The sequence below is a fragment of the Spinacia oleracea genome, chromosome 6, assembly GCF_020520425.1.
Source record: "Spinacia oleracea cultivar Varoflay chromosome 6, BTI_SOV_V1, whole genome shotgun sequence".
Taxonomy (NCBI): Eukaryota; Viridiplantae; Streptophyta; class Magnoliopsida; order Caryophyllales; family Amaranthaceae; genus Spinacia; species Spinacia oleracea.
The window spans coordinates 124,379,067-124,391,447 of NC_079492.1; the positions used below are offsets into that span (position 1 = coordinate 124,379,067).

Here is a 12,381-nt window from a genome sequence, read left to right on the forward strand (position 1 = left end):
GAGTAATGCTTGTGTGCACATGACATGTCATTTCACTTGCCAAATCACAGTGACACATGGCAAGTGGCATTACTTATATAATATATTATCAACTACCACAATTGCATCATTATTATATCAAATTCGACGATGCTTCTTTTCAGTTCAATTCAAATCATATCGTTAAAATGATATCGTTTATAGTACTTTTTCTTGTACCTAGGTGTTTTTTTTTTTTTCAATTCTACTAACCTTAATTTTAAGCCCAAAGACTCCCATGCCTTTCTTGGTAAATCCAACTGAATCAACCAACTATTATTTCACTTTCAAATCACATTAACTTACTATTTAATTTGACCTTAAACAAGTTAGTACTGGACTCATTGATCAATATCTCTATCCGTTTGGTAAAAATCAAGAAAAAACAAAAAGATATATAACTAGTTATTTTAATATTAGATAATATGCATGATACCTTAAAAAAACCAATTGAAAACATAGCACGACGATACAAAAAAAAAAAGGATATTTATCATATCCAATTATATATTCAAAAGACATAATCATACATACAATACACTGAATGAATATCAAGAGAAAATGATATGTTTTTAACTTTTGTATTTTTGGTTGTAAAGAAGATCGAAGATATGGTGTATGTGGAGAGAATTAAAACATACGTCAAATCGTTTCGCAATTGTTTTAACAGACATGCATGGAGCATCCTAGGCAGCAGAACCCTTCGACCTTGAAAGTTGAAAGTTGAAAGTTGAAAGTTGAAAGCTAGACTCTTAATGTATGATCTGATCGATCATCTATCTTCCCCACATGCGATGCATCATATCATGCATGGCTTTTCTTTGCTAGTCAGTGTATTAAAAGACACAGTACTAACCGTCAAATTTACACCACACTTTTCTTTATCTACATCTATCTCACATTGCAATGACCCGGTCTACAATTAAGTATCCGGTTCCTTTTTTTTATTGCTAAAAATTATAACCCTGCACATATATAGAATATTCAAGTTAACCCAAGTGCAATTAGTAGTACCATTCATTTATACAATTTGGATCAATTTTATTCTTAAATAAACTGATTTTATGACTAAACGGATCAATATGTAAACAATATTTCCAATAACTTTGAATACTTATAACCAAACTTGTGGTTTTCTAAAAGGATAAATACAACTCTACATTTTTTTTTTTTTTTTTTTTTTTTTTACAGTTCCAAATTTCTAATGCACCTTTTTTTTTTTACAGCTCTAAACAAACTCTTTAGCAACCTTTCAAAAATAAACCTGCAACAACCCAACTCATGTACTAAAATAAAGGGTTGAACCCTCTTAAAAATGGCTGGACTAGATCTTAATGGGCCTCCAGCCTATTGAACATGACAAATTAAATTATGTATTAGTACCCAATAATAATGAATTTTTTAAATATTTGTTAGATTTTATTCCTTGATTATCAGTGTTTTATTTAGGAATGAATTTTGTATGACTAGGAAAGTAGATTTCTTAGTCAAGCCGTCAAGGTAAATTTTCATAAATTGTATCCCAGTAATACTGTGTTTCCTTATTGCAATTGGAACATGTTAAGAAGTTTGGCTACGTACACTACTAGGTTATTAATGACAATCCATTTATGACGGGCCAAAAATTTAGCGCAAAAGACCTTTTGCAACGGGGGTAACAACCAAATAAGACGAGAGCAGCCGTCGCAAATGTGTTTTATGATAGGCAAAAGACGGGATCTTCCATCCCTAATAATCAGATGGACGATTACAAGAAGGTACGAGCTGCCCTTCTCGATGAGGCAACGGCTCTTCAGCGAGCGGATGACGAGCGTCAGAAAGCTTATGTCGAAGAGCGCAAGAAGCGAATTGCCGCTGCTGCTGTCTTACATAAGGCCACGGCTCTTCGTCTATTAGAAGAAGAGCACAACAAACGAATTGCCGCTGCTGCTGTCTTACATAAGGCCACGGCTCTTCGTCTAGTAGAAGAAGAGCACAACAAACGAATTGCCGCTGCTGCTGTCTTACATAAGGCCACGGCTCTTCGTCTAGTAGAAGAAGAGCACAACAAACGAATTGCCGCTGCTGCTGTCTTACATAAGGCCACGGCTCTTCGTCTAGTAGAAGAAGAGCACAACAAACGAATTGCCGCTGCTGCTGTCTTACATAAGGCCACGGCTCTTCGTCTAGTAGAAGAAGAGCACAACAAACGAATTGCCGCTGCTGCTGTCTTACATAAGGCCACGGCTCTTCGTCTAGTAGAAGAAGAGCACAACAAACGAATTGCCGCTGCTGCTGTCTTACATAAGGCCACGGCTCTTCGTCTAGTAGAAGAAGAGCACAACAAACGAATTGCCGCTGCTGCTGTCTTACATAAGGCCACGGCTCTTCGTCTAGTAGAAGAAGAGCACAACAAACGAATTGCCGCTGCTGCTGTCTTACATAAGGCCACGGCTCTTCGTCTAGTAGAAGAAGAGCACAACAAACGAATTGCCGCTGCTGCTGTCTTACATAAGGCCACGGCTCTTCGTCTAGTAGAAGAAGAGCACAACAAACGAATTGCCGCTGCTGCTGTCTTACATAAGGCCACGGCTCTTCGTCTAGTAGAAGAAGAGCACAACAAACGAATTGCCGCTGCTGCTGTCTTACATAAGGCCACGGCTCTTCGTCTAGTAGAAGAAGAGCACAACAAACGAATTGCCGCTGCTGCTGTCTTACATAAGGCCACGGCTCTTCGTCTAGTAGAAGAAGAGCACAACAAACGAATTGCCGCTGCTGCTGTCTTACATAAGGCCACGGCTCTTCGTCTAGTAGAAGAAGAGCACAACAAACGAATTGCCGCTGCTGCTGTCTTACATAAGGCCACGGCTCTTCGTCTAGTAGAAGAAGAGCACAACAAACGAATTGCCGCTGCTGCTGTCTTACATAAGGCCACGGCTCTTCGTCTAGTAGAAGAAGAGCACAACAAACGAATTGCCGCTGCTGCTGTCTTACATAAGGCCACGGCTCTTCGTCTAGTAGAAGAAGAGCACAACAAACGAATTGCCGCTGCTGCTGTCTTACATAAGGCCACGGCTCTTCGTCTAGTAGAAGAAGAGCACAACAAACGAATTGCCGCTGCTGCTGTCTTACATAAGGCCACGGCTCTTCGTCTAGTAGAAGAAGAGCACAACAAACGAATTGCCGCTGCTGCTGTCTTACATAAGGCCACGGCTCTTCGTCTAGTAGAAGAAGAGCACAACAAACGAATTGCCGCTGCTGCTGTCTTACATAAGGCCACGGCTCTTCGTCTAGTAGAAGAAGAGCACAACAAACGAATTGCCGCTGCTGCTGTCTTACATAAGGCCACGGCTCTTCGTCTAGTAGAAGAAGAGCACAACAAACGAATTGCCGCTGCTGCTGTCTTACATAAGGCCACGGCTCTTCGTCTAGTAGAAGAAGAGCACAACAAACGAATTGCCGCTGCTGCTGTCTTACATAAGGCCACGGCTCTTCGTCTAGTAGAAGAAGAGCACAACAAACGAATTGCCGCTGCTGCTGTCTTACATAAGGCCACGGCTCTTCGTCTAGTAGAAGAAGAGCACAACAAACGAATTGCCGCTGCTGCTGTCTTACATAAGGCCACGGCTCTTCGTCTAGTAGAAGAAGAGCACAACAAACGAATTGCCGCTGCTGCTGTCTTACATAAGGCCACGGCTCTTCGTCTAGTAGAAGAAGAGCACAACAAACGAATTGCCGCTGCTGCTGTCTTACATAAGGCCACGGCTCTTCGTCTAGTAGAAGAAGAGCACAACAAACGAATTGCCGCTGCTGCTGTCTTACATAAGGCCACGGCTCTTCGTCTAGTAGAAGAAGAGCACAACAAACGAATTGCCGCTGCTGCTGTCTTACATAAGGCCACGGCTCTTCGTCTAGTAGAAGAAGAGCACAACAAACGAATTGCCTCTGCTACATGTGCCACAACTCAAGCAGAGGTTCCTACTAATTTAGGCGCTAATTAGAACATTTATTTTCTTCTGTATTTTCTAATGTTGAACATACTGGATTTTGTGAATAATTCCCAATATTTATTGCTTTTTATTTGATCATCAACATCCATATCATAGGTTTATCCACAAGTTCGCCTTTGTTATACACCTCAATCAATCAAGTAGATAACATAACATCAAAATCCGTAGTTGTTCTAATGATGGTGGACATATTTTGAGGTTGGTTTCCTTCACCATGTATGGTAACTGTTTCCCCTTTCAAAAATCCAGAGTACCATCTCTGAGACAGCTTAGCATATCTGGTCCGATTTGGATCCTTGAAATCGACATAGTATAGGCCGAAGCTGTAGTTATAGCCATATAATAGCTCGTATAAATCCAAGAATGACCATACAAAGTACCCTTTGGTATTGGATCCATTTCTGCAAACAATTTGATCCACGAAATAAAACATGTCAGAAAATTTCAAGCTTGGTTTGAACAGACTGATGCACTCATGTATACTGTAAAAACCATGAAGCTCTGATATTTTAAGAATATCAGGTTATAAGAGCTAAACTATCCTATTATGGCAGTTAGGCAAACCATTATGACTGATACAAATCTTACCTCACTGCATCAAGTAGTCCTCCAATATGAGCTTGCAATTTGCAAATACTCTACTCTTGATGGATCATTTACTGTTGTATGATGATCTGTCATTTGACCTACAGGAAGTATTATAGCAAATGCCAGTTAATGACATGATTAACTTGTATTTTTATGCATGTGGATGTCTTTATTTACACGGATAAGAGATCAAGAACATGAACCATTTTCATATACGGAGTATGTAAATGGGAGGATTGTTGTAAACATTCTTCAAGTACTCCAGAAATCCTTGCAGAGCCCATGGTATAACCGGGAATGTAGTCTGGAAGAAAACAAAATGTAAGCAGGAACAAGTAATTACATAAAAATAACACACCTCCATTGGCTAAATGCCTAAATGTAATTCCTCACCACTTCTGTTGGTGAAGCACTAGTATAATTATAATCTGCACAAAGTTGAAATTAAATCAGCTTCAAGGATCAGTATTCAATGTAGAAGTTAGAAAACTGATAAAGTGAGAATATTGCGAGATCAATCCTGTCCTATAAGGCGTACAGATCATTTCTGTTGCCTCGTCAGCTACATAATCTCTTGGCTCCGGGCTAAGATCTCTGTGTGTGACCAGAACGGCGGTGTAGTAATTAGCCCCAATAAAGTCAAATGATCCCTTCACTAAATCTGATTGGTTTTTGGTGAAAGTAGGGAGCCGATAACCAGCATTTTTCTTCATTATGCTTGGATAATCTCCATATGTCAAGGGATGCATGAACCTGAAAAATACAACACTTAACAAATGTCAGACTCTCATGTATGGAATCCAAAATCATCATAATATGAAAATTACCAGCCAATAAAAAAGTCTTGTGCTCTTTGTGTTGCAATTTTATCTTTTGCAGAATCTGTTGAAGGAATAAAATGATAGGTGTAAAGACTAAACCCTATGCTTCCATGCTGTTTTGCCTGCAAAAGAGCAATGTAATTGTTAGAACTTACAAATTAAGGTACAAGCCATGAAATATACTTGGTATGATCTTTATATATGTCATACCTTATACTTGTCCCTGTATAGCCTAGTAACTGAAGCATGAGCTAGCAGTACATTATGAGCAACAATATATGGCTCAGTTGTTGAGTTTCCTTTCGTGCAGTTAAGAACTCCGAAAGGGTAAGAACATCTACCAGGAGGTGAACCACCATTGTCATAACCACCAAAAGTGAATATATTGGCTTCGTTGATAGTAGTCCAATATACAACTCTATCACCAAATTCTCTGAAGCAAACATCAGCATATGCTGTGAAATCTTCTTTGTAACAACTTATCCATATCAGAAACTTCAAACTTATACAAAATAACTATATATGACAAATAAATGTAATGAACTTCATATATATTGGCTACTTGTAATCGAGGCTATTAAAGAGTTGCATACATAATTCGCGCACTGACAAAACCTCCGTATTCATCTTCCAACACTTGTGGTGTATCCAAGTGCATTAATGTAGCATGTGGTTGGATCCCTGTTGATTCAAATGCATCCGATTCAAGTTGAAGAGGTTACAATATTGCTCTACATTTGTATGCAGTTAGACCAGATAAGACTTTACCGTTGCTAATGAGTTCATCAATGATGTTGTTGTAGTATTCCAAACCCTTGGGGTTAACAGGTCCCCTGCCATCTGAAAGTGTAATTAGCAAGAAAATCATTTCGAATTGGCTCTTTGAGTTAATTGGTCACACTTATCTCAAGGATGTTACATGTTTTTACCAGGTATTAGTCTTGACCAGGAGATAGAGAATCGGTATGCATCTAATCCTGTTTCTGCCATCAGTTCAACATCTTTCTGAATACATCAATCATCCAATGCAGAACAGAACAGTTTATCAGTTATAAACTTATAATTCTTGAATAGTACCATAACATAGATAGAAGTGCAAAATAAGCATCTAGTTGAATTTACGGCACCTTGTAATTGTGATACTCATCCGATGTTACATCTCCATTGCCTTCCAAAGCTTTCCCTGAAAGCTTCTCAATTTCTCATTGTAGTTAGGTGAATTAGAGGTGCTTCAAGTCATGATCAACTACCAAATTAATTTCAAACAACTTCAGAAAATTCCTATTACTTAAAATATGGAATTTGCTTCACATATGTCAGCCAGCTAAGCTAATCAACGTTTGAGCCAGTTGCAAACATAATGCAGTCGATGGGGCTCGACCCTGTGACTTAGGTGAATTCTCCACCAACTTATGTTGGTTATATTAGAGTATGAGGAACAGTCACATACTCCGTAGTACAGAGTAGTAGATACTTACATAGTAGTACTTGTAGTAGATGATCCCTCTGTATTTTTTTAGGGATTATAACTGTTTTTTTTTTTTCTATTTCTTTGTTATCAACTATCCCACTTATTTCATTATTATACTAGTTTTATATGCACGCCATGCGTGGGAGATTATATAAAAACTTAAAATTGCTTTATTACAACTAATCACAACAAATATTAGGCAAGAAAAAATATTTGCAAAGTTCATACGGGATATTTCAAATCATTAAGGTCATACTATACGATTATCCATCTAAATAGTGAAACAACGCAGTTGATTCTTCTTTTGACTTTTCACGTCCTTTTTATTTTGGGGTAAGTGATTATCTTTTTTACCTCAATTATAAAAAAATATTATTTTATCAACATTACTCCGTATTTAGTTTTTCTTATTAATAAAATAAAATATTATAACCTTATTAATATGATTTCATCGGTATTCAAACCAAAATTTCCATAATACAAATATCTATTTTAGAAAATGATATAAAGAACAGGGCCTAACATTTGATAATTCTCTTGAGAGAAGGACTAAGTGACCATATTATTTTAAGATGAACAATTGAGCTAGTTAGGGAGAGGGAATTCTAGAAGAATGAAAAAGCTAATAGAATAGGAGACATGTAGTTATTTTGGGAAATACAACATACAATTATTCAGTGGTCCTCATTAGCAGAAAAAACTCATTTAACATTATATATCTAGCCTTATATGCATTGACTAACTCAACAACAACCCAAAAGATAATGATTCAGAAGGAGAGATGAGTAAAAATGGCGACACTACATTATCTTTGAAATTTATTTGATGGTGGTTACCGATTTCAATTAACTATAAAATCTGCATAAAAATCGACCCAAGTATTTTTGTACGACATGTTCAATATACCTAGCAGCATTTTTTTTAATAAAAAAGATGAAATTTTTTAATAGAGACAAAGTAATTTGTGCATTACAATCGGTTTATTTCATCACGGATTGTTCAATTTATAATATCAATAACATAATTTTTGTTTTATTTTCTTAATTTGTGTATGGATTTGGGAGAAGAATATACTTGTATGCACCGGCGCGACTTCAAGAGGGACGCGCGGTAGTGGAGTTTTGAGATATTGTTTATTTGATGTACTCTTTTTCTACGAGTAGTATACACTAAATCGAATTCGAATGGCCAAACACATTTTATTAATTTTAGTTTTCGCAATTGTTAAGATTTTGGCAATTGTAATAAATTTGTAATATTATTTGTCTTTTTTTTTTTTACTTTTATTGACAAATTTAATTGTGTTTGTGAAGGAAAATGAGAGATTATAGGGTTAATTTCCATAATTTGGGACTTCTTTCCTTCTTTGTATTTTTTTATGAAGAAATTATTTAGGCAAATTTGTCAAAAACTACCTTATAAAATTGTGTTTTTGCGGTAAACTACCTTATAAAAAAAAATTGTTGTAATTAACTAGCTTATAAAAAAATTATGTTGTATTTAACTATCTTATAAAAATTTAATGTTGTAATATACTACTTTTGTCTAAAAACTGTTTTAATGTTGTAATATACTACATTTGACTAAAAATTTCAGTTGTGACTTTACGTTATGCACATCACGCACAATTGAACTACTCATTTTCCCTGAGATGCCACGTGCACATAGTAATGTCAACCAAGAATTTCGATTTTATGTTAAAAATCTAGTTAAAGGTATTATCTTACAACATGAATTTTTGGTTTTTTTGCCAAAAAGGACCTTTTATAAACGTTTTTTTGCGAGAAAGGACCTTTTATGACGAAATTGGTGAAATGGGACCTAATACATAATTTTTTTTGTTGATTGGGACCTTTTACCGGTTTCTTGGAGTTGACCCAAGATTCCGGCAACGACTTTGACACGTGGCAACCGGAGAAGGCCACGTGTCCATTTAATGATTAAAAAAAAAAAAATCCCCCCCAAAAAAAAAAATTATCGATTTTTTTTTTTTTTTGCCCCAAATCGAAATTGATTTTTTTGCCCCAAATCGATTTTTTTTTTTTTGCCCCAAATCGATTTTTTTTGCTCCAATTCTCCCTCCAAAATCCCAATTGCCTTAAAGTTCGTCACTGAAATTGTCTACCACGAATTGTTATTCATAGCCACACGAATGAGGTTTGCTAGTTTTCCCCCTCAATTGTTCTAATTTTGCGTCGAAAAAATTAGGGTTCTTCGCAAAATTGGGGCATAAAAAAAGAAATTCGATTTGGGGCCAAAAAAAAAAAAAAAATCGATTTTTTTTTTTTAGGCAATTTATTTTTTGGGCAATTTTTTTTAATCATTAAACGGACACGTGGCACTCTCCGGTTGCCACGTGTCAAAGTCGTTGCCTGAATCTTGGGTCAACTCCAAAAAACCGGTAAAAGGTCCCAATCAACAAAAAAAATTATGTTTTAGGTCCCATTTCACCAATTTCGTCATAAAAGGTCCTTTCTCGCAAAAAACCGTTTATAAAAGGTCCTTTTTGACAAAAAATCCTTAATTTTTTATATATAAGGTACTTAATTACAACATTTTTTTTATAAGGTAGTTTCTCGCAAAATTTAAAATTTACAAGGTAGTTTTTGCAGATTCGTGATATTTGGCCCCCTGATTTGTTATAAATTTTAACTTTCTTCCTTGCTTTTTGTTTGTTGGAGAAGTTATTTACTCTTTGGTTTTTGTAATTAATTAAACTGCGAAGTTACAGAGGATATAATGGACTAATAACATAATAATTTATTAGGCTCTATTTATTAGTCTTATTTTATCTGAATTTATTTTATCTGAAATAAACCTATTTATGTGTGAAAATGTCAGAAATAAACTTTTTTTTTTGAACTAATATTATCTATAAATATTTTATCCGAAATAAGTCAAAGTAAGTTGAATAGATGAGAGCCTAAATATATATATATATTAAATTAAAAAAATATTAAAAAAAATTACATTTGAAATTAAAAATTGAATCTAGTAATATTCCGAATGAGTGTTGACAAACGTTTTTTTTATTAAAATATTCAGTTTCATTTTCACGTGAAGGTTTCAAAGATTGGCAAATAAATACAGAGTACTCTGTAAGAGCATGTACATTGGTTGGCTCTTTAAAAGAGCTTTTGGGGGCTCTCCACTCCTTCTCTACCACTATCTCTCTACAAGATACACTCAAGAATTCATTCTTAAAAACACTCAACATTGGTTGGTTATTCCAATGAGCTCTCCAATTTTTTTTACCATTTGGTGGTCCCATGTCGATTTTTCATTTATTTTTTATATCTATCAAACAATGTTAATATTGATTGGTAATAACTAATAAGTTGAATAATTATAATAGAAAATTTTAGGTTACTGCAATATTAAAAATAATTAAATTTCAAAAATTTCAGTAAGTTCATCCATGGAATTTGAATGAGGTTTTGACATTCTTGTATTTGGGTTCTTTGAGCTTTTGGAATTTGACTTAATTGATTTCATTTTCAACCAATGTGAGGATATTTTATGGGTTAAAACGAGGAAGACAAAATAATTTTAGTTGCAAACAAATAGCTCAATATTAGGCTTGTTAAATAGGGAAGGAAAAAAGAAAATGTAACCATTATTGTAGATTTTCCGTAAAAGAATCTTAAACATATTAGTTTTTCATTTTATTGAATCGTAAATATTAAATGTACAAAAAGTTACTATTTAATTATATTTTTACCCAAAGTTACTATCCACTTTTCAAAGTTACTTCTCAATTTTCAACAAGAATCAACTCTTGGAGGGCTCTTGGGCAAGAGCTATCTTGAAGTAAGAGCTATCTTGAAGTAGCTCTCCATGAAGAGCTACTCAAGATCCCCTCAAAAACCATTCAAGAGCCCCAATGTTGGCCAAGAGCTAGTTCTTGTCGGAGAGTCACTCTAAGAGCCCCAATAGAGACCAGAGTAATTTTTGTAAATATATTGAATAAAAAACAAAAAAAGTAATTAATGAGTAATAAGAGTTGAAAGAAGAGTTACAAGAATGCGCAAAAGTATCAAAGATACTTGCTTTCCTTCCATCCTGAAATGCTGCTCCCTCCACCTTCATATTTAGTATATCATCCATTATTATTCGATAAATAAAATAAAGGGAAAATAGAGTATAGAAGGTGGATGGTCGTTTCAATTTCAAACTCATGATGAAATCATAAAAAAAACGAGGAGGGAGAAGGTAACGAACCTGATAAGAAGAGGTACCAGAACCAAAGATGAAATCAGTTGGGAAGTCGTTACGGTTGTATATTTTGGCGCCAACACCAACTAATTCTGCCGCCCAAATTAAGAGGCTAAAGTGAAAAAGAAGAAGAAGAAGATGATATACAATAAAGCTTGACTTTTCCATACTTCAATTCGTATTTGTTTACGCGATCACTTTGTGTCCTCCGCTTTCTCCCCTCTATCGTATTCGTCGCAAGATAAGATAGTGACAATAGTTTCGTAGAATATATGGTTGGAAATTTTCTTTGTTTTTAGTATTAAGAAGATGTAAATATTAGTTGTCGATCACTTGTAGAACTCACAAACTTAATTTTGTAGCTAGCACTTCGTATGATGAATTTAGGTGAAAGATGTTGATAAATGATTAGATGGGGATGTGTTGACAAACTTTTCTATTCCCCCTCTTTTCTATTCCCAATTTAGTGTATAAGTTAGAAATATTTTATTTTATAATATAACACAGATGCCCCCGATATTTATTAAATTATAATAAAACAGACTCATGGAATGACACGTGTCACTTTCTGGTGAAATTGCTAAATTCTTTTTTACTTTTTTGTTCATTTATTTGTTTCAATAACTTTTTAAGGAAACGATTAAGCATAATGTCATATAAAATATTGTCTTTTTGGTGGATGAGACAAATAATGAAATCCTGAAGAAAAGTATTATGATCACGTTCAATTAGGTAAACCATTCCAAGAAGTGAATGAGAAATTGTATGACTAAAGATAGTGAAGAAAATGTCAATAGTCATGATCGAGGATGTGAAAGTAAAATATAGTAAAATCATGGGTGAATAAATGAGTACAAATGTAATTTCAAAATACACATATACACACCAGAAGTAAGATTGTAAATGATGAAAAGCATGTGAAAGTTAATGATGAGAAAATACAAATTTTATATTTTTGGTTGGTTGCAAAGGAAAAATGAACAAATGTTTGGCCCATTACACCAAAGCATCTTGTACTGTTGAGCTTTATTAGCACCCATCAAAAAGGGAATAAATTGTAGATAAACATGGTGTATGAAAATATATGTCTAGTAAACATTGTAGCGCTCTCCGAACCAAATTTATACATGAATACATGCAAGAATTAGTGGGAAATAGCTCTCAACATAATAAAATTAGTAGTATATGATCAAGATTATAATACAATATGTTAAACTTAATTGGTACAAATATTTGATCATGTCTTATTGACTCGCTCTATGAGCATGAGTAATATACT

At 34.9% G+C, this 12,381-nt stretch overlaps 1 pseudogene; it reads right to left on the minus strand.

Moving 5' to 3' along the window:
- Window positions 1–4,042: 4,042 nt before the first annotated feature.
- Window positions 4,043–11,533, minus strand: LOC110798859 (beta-glucosidase 3-like; annotated as a pseudogene).
- Window positions 11,534–12,381: the final 848 nt, after the last annotated feature.